The following is a 7280-nucleotide window of genomic DNA, read 5'->3' as shown; positions in this document are numbered from 1 at the left end:
AACAGCAACTATACTCATGGACTTCACCTGAAGGTCTGCACAGGAATCAGATTGATTACATTTGTGGAAAGAACCTTTGGAAAAGCTTAGTATCAGCTATGGAAACTAGGCCAGCTGCTGATTGCAAAACAGACCATCAGCCACTTATATGCAAGTTTAAACTAAAGCTAAAGAAGGTTAAATCAAATCCACAGGGACCAAAATTTGACCTTGGGTCTATCCCACCTGAATTTAAAAACCATCTCAGGGACAGATTCAAGGCCTTGAACACTAATGAGCAAAGACCAGATGAGCTGTAGGAGGATATCAATATCACTCACAAAGAATGCAAAAGGTTATGAAGACAGATGAGGGGAAAAAAGACCCAGATGGATGTCAGAAGATACTCCGAATATTGAACTAGAGCGCCAAGAAGCCACAACAAAGGGAAGACAGTAGGAAGTTAAGGACTGAACAGAAGATTTCAAAGAGCAGCTCAAGAAGACAAACCAAAGTATTATAAGGAAAAGTGCAAAGAGTTGGATCCAGAAAATCAAAAGGGCCGAACCCACTCAGCATTTCTTAAGCTTGCATGAACTGAAGAACAAATTCAAAGCTCGAGTTGCAATACCTAAGGATGCTACAGGCAAGTTGAGAAGAGTATCAAAACAAAAGAAAGCCAACTCATTGTCACTGATTCTAAACCAACTCGTAGCTGACCCTCCAGTGGGTTTCCAAAGTTGACATTAAGTATGTCTAACCACCGCATGGGAGAAGATTGTTTATCTTTTTCCAGGACAGCTGCTTATAGATTCAAACCATTAGAGGAATGCCGGATTTTGAATTAGCAGTGAAACTCCCCAAGAATTACACCATCAGAGTTCTCTTTTTAAATTCTTTTTAACCATTTTAAAACCTGTGGATCTACATTGCTTTACGGGTTTCTTGGGAGGACGCATCCCTATTTTAGTATGTGCTGCCACCGTGTGGAAACGTGTATAACTGCATGAGCCTGAAGCATGGACTTTTTCTTCCACTGCAATCTATTTGGGACATTTCACATATGCATCCCACGTAATTGTACCTACATTCATATTACCTCAAAAATTTCCCCTCATTTTACCACTCCTTCATGTTATTGTTATGTGCTGTTGAGTTACCTGAGACTCATAGTGATGCTATGTACATTAGCTCTGAAAGCAGCTCTATCCTAAGCCAATCTCATTGCCTCTGACAGACCTAGCTAATCCCACTGCTCCAGTCACTGAGTCAATCCATCTCTTCCTGGGTCTTCCTCTCCTGTGCTGTCCCTCCACCCTTCCAGGCATGACGTCCCTCTCCAAGGACTGGTCTCTTCTGGCCATGTGCCCAAAATATGCGAGACAGAACCTCAAAATCATTGCCTCCAGGGAACAAACTGGTTACACTCTCTCCAGGACAGACCTGTTAGTTCTCCTGGCAGTCCACGGTATATTCAACACTCTTCTCCAGCACCATAACTCAAAGCCATCAAGCCTTCTTCTATCATTCTTTGTTACTGTCCAGCTCTCTAATGCATAGCAAGTAATTGAAGAGACCATGGCCTGGAGCAGGCACCCCTTAGTTTCCAGACTGACATCATTGCTCTTCAGCACTCTAGAGAGGTCTGTGACAGTAGACTTTCTCAATGCAATTCGTCATTTGATTTTTTTAACTACAGGTGCCAAGAGCGTTGGTTGTGGAACCAAGTAAGCTGAAGTTATCAACAATCTCAATCTTTTCTCCATCCATCATGACGCTGCCAATAGGCCCAAAGTGAGAATCTTTCTTTTCCTGATGTTGAACTTTAATTCATATTGAAGACTACAGTCCTTGACCTTTTGCAGCAAACAGGCAAGAAGGATCAGTAGTCAGAAATTATGGACTTGGTGACAGAAATGAAGCTGGAGACAGAATGACAGAATTCTGTATAATCAATTGCAAACACCTTTTATAAGAAACATAAACAGAGGGAGCTCTTGTGGCCTAGTGGCAAGAAGCTGCACTGCAATCCCAGAGGTATGCGGTTCAAATCCATCAGCTCTGCTGGAGAAGGAGGAGCAATCTCTTCCTGTACCAGTCAGACCTGATTTGACGGTACACACACACACACACACACACACAAAATAATAAAAAATTAAATTAAAAAAACATAAACAGAGACTATACACATGGACTTCACCTGACAGTCTACACAGAAATAAGATTGACTACATCTGTGGGGAAAAAAATATTGATGGAGAAGCTCAATATTAGCTGTGAAAACTAGGCCAGGTACTGAGTATGGAATAGATCATCAACTACTCATATGCAAATTCAAACTGAAAGAAAAAAAAAAAAGAGAAAACCCACAAGAACCAAAGTTTGACCTTGAGTCTACCACACCAGAATTTAAGGACCGTCTCAAGAACAGGTTTGAGGGCTTGAGCATTGGTGCATGAAGACCAAATGAACTGTGGGAGGACATCAGGAATATCATTCATGAAGAATTTAAAAAGTCACCTTAAAGATGGAGGCAAAAGAAAAGACTGTGATGGATGTCAGAAGGGACTTTGAATATTGCACTATAATGGCGAGAAGCCAAAGCAAAAGGAAGAAATAAAAGAAGTTAAGGAGCTGAATAGATTAAAAAAAATATGGTAGCAGCAAAAAATTCAAAGCAGAAAATAATTGGGTTATAACAGGGTTAAAGAGTCATATTTTGAATTTATTAGTTCCTCTGGTGTTGGTGAAGAGTATTGGCTGTATCAGCGGACTGCCAGGAGAACAAGCCTGTCTTGGAAAAAATGCCCTCAGGGTGCTCCTTAACGGCCTGAACGGCGACACTGCGTGTCACAGACTTTGAGCATTTTGTCAGGAGCAGCCAATTCTTGGAATAAAGACAGTGTATTGGGGAACGTAGTCAGTGAAATAAGAGATGGATTAAAAGAGAAGGATTGACTCAACAATGGGCTTGAGAATGGTGGAGATCGTGAGGTCAGGACAGCACAGGGCACGGTTTCTGTCTGTTCTTCACAGGTTGCCCGTGAGTTAGACTTGATGGCTCCCAACAAAACCAGTAATTTTCTATCTCCAGTTCACTGATGTCTGTTTTTCTTATTCTATTTTTTTCTGTCTTTTCCCCTCGCATTTTAAAGTTGTGATCATTCTATAGGTAACAAAACATTTACCATTTCAACAATTTTTACTTTTGTAGATTTGTGACATTAAACATATATTACAATCATGTTGTTCAACTATCACCATTAATCATTTCGGAATTTTCCCGTCACGCTTTGCCGCAGCTCAGTGTCTTCCTAGCCTTGTGTCTTCTTTACCTGCTGTTTGTCTAAATTCTTTAAAGGAACACACTTTATTTATATTCATTTTTGTTGCTCCTTGTTGTTAGGTGTCATTGAGTGCAACTCAAAACCGCCCTATGAATAACAGACCTTAATCTGCTCTCTCCTGAGCCATCCTCACACATCCTGACTCACTTGAGCCCACAGTAGTCACAATGTCAGTCCACCTGGTCTAGGGTTTTCTTCTCCTTCACCGACCCTCCACCCTTCCCAGCATCATGGCCCTCTCCAAGGAGTAGCCCCTCCTAGCAACATGCCCAAAGTATGTGAGGTGAAGCCTCATTATTTTCTCCAAAGAGCACTCTGGCTGCACCCTTTTCAAGATGTATCTGTTTGTTCTTCTTTTGTCCGTCCATGGGATGTTCAGTGCTCTTCTCCAACATCACAACTCAACAACATCAATTCTTCTTCTGTCGTCCTTATTCATTGTCCAGCTCTCAGATGCATACCAAGTGACTGGAAAGACCATAGACTGAATCAGATGCACTTTAATCCTCATAGTGACATCATTATTCCTCAAAAATTTGGAGAGGTCCCTAACTGTAGACTTTCCCAGAGCAAATACATCTCCTTATTTCTTGACTGCTGGTACCAAGGGTTTTAACTATGGATCCAAGTAAGATGAAGTTGTTGACAGTTTCCATCTCTTCTCCATCCATCCATCATGATATTGCCTATCAATCCAGTGGTAAGAATCTTTGTTTTCTTGACACTGAGATGCAATCCATACCAAAGGCTGCCTACCTTGATCTTCTACAAGTGCTTCAAGTCCTCCTCACTTTCAGCAAACAAGGTTGTGTCATTTGCGTAACGCAGGATATTGAGTCTTCCTCTGATCGTAATGCCACATTCTTCTTCATAGAGTCCAGCTTCTTGAATAATTTGCTCAGCATACAGATTGAATAGGTTTGGAGAGAGAATACAAGCCTGACCAAGTCTCTTCTTAATTTGAAAATTTGCAGTGTTCCCCTGCTCTGTTTGCACAACAGCCTACTAGTCCAGGTATAGGTTTTACATGAGCACAATTAAACGCTCCATTCTTCTCAATGTCAGCCACCACTTATCATTCACACAGTCAAATGCCTTTCCATAGTCAATAAAGCACAAGTAGACATTCTTCTGGTATTTTTTCTTTTCAGCCAGCATCTATCTGACATCAGCAATGATATCCTGGTACCACGGCCTCTTCTAAATCCTGCTTGAACTTCTGACAGTTCCCTCTTTATGCACAGTTCTAGCTGGTTTTCAAATATCTTCAGCAGTATTTTGCTTGCATGTGATATTAAGGACACTGTTAAACAGTTTCCATATTCTGTTGGTCACCTTTCTTGGGAATCAGGACAAATATGGATCTCTTCTAATCTGTTGGCCAGACAGCTCTCCTCCAAATTCCCTGGTATAGACTGGTGAGTGCATCATCATCATCTACCTATCTATCCATCCATCCATCTAAATATCCCAATGCTGCCATTGCCATTGTAGTTAGGTGCAGTCGAGTTGACTCCGACTCATGACCACTCTATGTACAACAGAACCAAACTGTGCTGATCTTCACTGCACTCAAGCCCACCATTGCAGACACTGGCAATCACCATCACTGAATGTCTTCCAAACTCTTGACTCTTCACTTTTCCAAGCTCCATGTTCTTTTCCAGGGACTGGAATCTCTTAGTAACATACTCAAAGACTGGGAGATGAAGTTTCCCTGTCCTTCCCTCAAAGCCGCACTCTGGCTGCACGTATTCTAAGGCATAATTTGGTCACTCTTTTTGGGCCATCCATGGTATAGTCTATATTCCTCACCAAAACCACAATGCAAGTTTTCCTTATTCACTGCCTAATTCTCTCTTGCTTATGAAGCAAATTAAAATGTCATGGCTGGAATCAGGTACACCTTAGTCTTTAACAGGATTATCCGTGTTCATTAGCACCTTAAAGAGGTTCTTGACGACAAATTTTCCCCAAACCAAGACTTTGATTTCTTGACTCCTGATCCCATGACTGTTGAATATAGATCCAACTGAAATGAAATTCTTGACAATGTCAACCTTTCCTCCACTTATCACGTTGTTGTTCACAGACTCAGGTATGAGAATTTTTGTGTTCTCCGTGTTGAGATGGAATCTATAATGACATCTGGAGTTCGGAACTTCTGCAGAAGTTCAAGTCTCTTTAACTCTCGGGAATCAAGGCTGTGTCATTTGCATATTGTAGGTTGTTAATGTGTCTTCCTCCAAGCCTGAGGCCGTAATTCTTGACATAGTTTAATTCCTCAGGTAATTTGCTCAGGATACAGATTGCATACATATGGGGAAAGGGTTACAACCTTGAAGCATACCTTTCCTGATTTTAAGCCAGGCCGTTTATCCTTGTTCTGTCTGAAGGACTGCTTCTCGGTCTACGTACAGGTTCTACGTGAATACAATGACCTATTACAGAACTCCCATTTCTCCCCACATTTATCCATAATGTATCATCCACATAGTCAAATATGTTTGCATAAACAAAAAAAGAAAGTAAATTGCTTTTTGCTATTCTTTGCTCCAGTCAGTGTCAATTTTCAAATTGCTTCCTTCACCTCTGAAAGTTGGACGAATAGGGAAGACTGAAGAAGCGATGACTGTGGGTTTCTGGAGAAGAGTATGGGGACTGCCTAAAGAAACCCCAAATCTACCCTGGAGGAAGTGCAACCAGGGTGATGCTTAGAGTTAAGGACGGTGAAACTTCACCTCACATATTTTGCTCCTGTTGTTAGGAGGGGCTAGTCCCTGGAAAAAGACAACATGTAGGGTCTTCCTGGGTTTTCTCTTGAGAAACACACCCATCGGACAGAGGACTGTGTGCGCTGGGAAATCTTCGAAAAGTCAAACTATTTGAAGTGTGCAAATGTGAAAGCAGTGAGGACCCCTGTCGGAGCCCCCTCCCCACTCTCTGTGTCCCCACTGTCCATGGTCTTCATGGCAGCATCAGTCATTGGTCCCTTTCCCCAGGCCTGGGGTGGTCAGTGCCAGGCAGATCCAGGGGGTGTCAGGTGGACTGAGGCCTAGGGTGGGAGCTGGGGAGAGAGTGGAGGTTCAGGAGGGGGGAGGACTGCCACACGTTCTGGCCACCTTACCTGCTTCCTGGGGACCAGCAGGAATAGGGACCATGGAGCCATCGCACTGTGAGGGGGTGGGGTGAGAGGACACGGCCCATCTCCCTGCTCCACACGTCTTGGAGCTGCCATAACAAAATATTCCCAAGCAGGTGGCTTTAAAGAACAGAAATGTGTTTCTCCCAAGTTCTAGAGGATTACTTCTGGGGGTTTTAAGGAAGTGGTTCCATGCATCAGTCCTAGTTTCTGGAGGCTGTTGGCAATCTTTGGCATTCTTTTTCGACTATGAGATTCATTTTCTCCATCATTACTTGGGGTCTGCCATTCCTAAGACAGTGACTCTGTCTCTGGGTCTTTCAGAAGACGTCACTAAGAAGGGTTTAGGGTCAAGAGCCTCCTCCGGTTTGACCTCATTTGCCTTAACATCTTCAAAGACCAGGTCACAGTCTTTGTAGTAAGGACTACAGTGTAGGGAGCTCTGGTGGCCTAAGGAGCTGTGCTGCCAACATGAAGGCACGTGGTTCGAATCCACCAGATGCTCTGTGGGAGAAAGATGGGCAGGCAATCCTCTCCAGTGGTTTTTCCTGCCTCTGAAAACCTGCTGGAGGGTCAGCTTTGGGTTGGTTCTGACTTGAGGGTACAAAACAACAAGGACCAGAACATATACTTTGGAGAAGGCACAATTCAACCCACCAAAGGTGGCTGGGAGAGGTCCATGTCAGCCTGGGGACAGGTGGATGGAGAGGTCCACGTCAGCCTGGGGAGAGGTGTTGGGAGAGGTCTATGTCAGCCTGGGGACAGGTGGATGGGAGAGGTCCACGTCAGCCTGGGGACAGGTGTTGGGAGAA

This window comes from Elephantulus edwardii, unplaced genomic scaffold (genome assembly GCF_000299155.1).
Source record: "Elephantulus edwardii isolate Elephantulus edwardi_28Jun2011 unplaced genomic scaffold, EleEdw1.0 scaffold00045, whole genome shotgun sequence".
Taxonomy (NCBI): domain Eukaryota; kingdom Metazoa; phylum Chordata; class Mammalia; order Macroscelidea; family Macroscelididae; genus Elephantulus; species Elephantulus edwardii.
Note: the sequence above shows the minus strand (reverse complement) of the source record.